Here is a 206-nt window from a genome sequence, read left to right as displayed (position 1 = left end):
AAATGTGTTCTCATTAAATGTCTAAAGAAATTACAATTATTTAACCAACGTGCAGAGGTAGGTACATCCGATATATCTTATTTATGTTAAATAAACATATAATACTTATGTTATATTTAAGTATTTTAAAACTTGTTTCGAACATTAATAAACTGTTTTATTAAAGTTTCTTGTCTGCTCAGACAGAACATTCAGTTAAGAGGACG

Source organism: Acyrthosiphon pisum, chromosome A2 (assembly GCF_005508785.2).
Source record: "Acyrthosiphon pisum isolate AL4f chromosome A2, pea_aphid_22Mar2018_4r6ur, whole genome shotgun sequence".
NCBI lineage: Eukaryota > Metazoa > Arthropoda > Insecta > Hemiptera > Aphididae > Acyrthosiphon > Acyrthosiphon pisum.
This window is presented reverse-complemented; position numbering follows the sequence as displayed.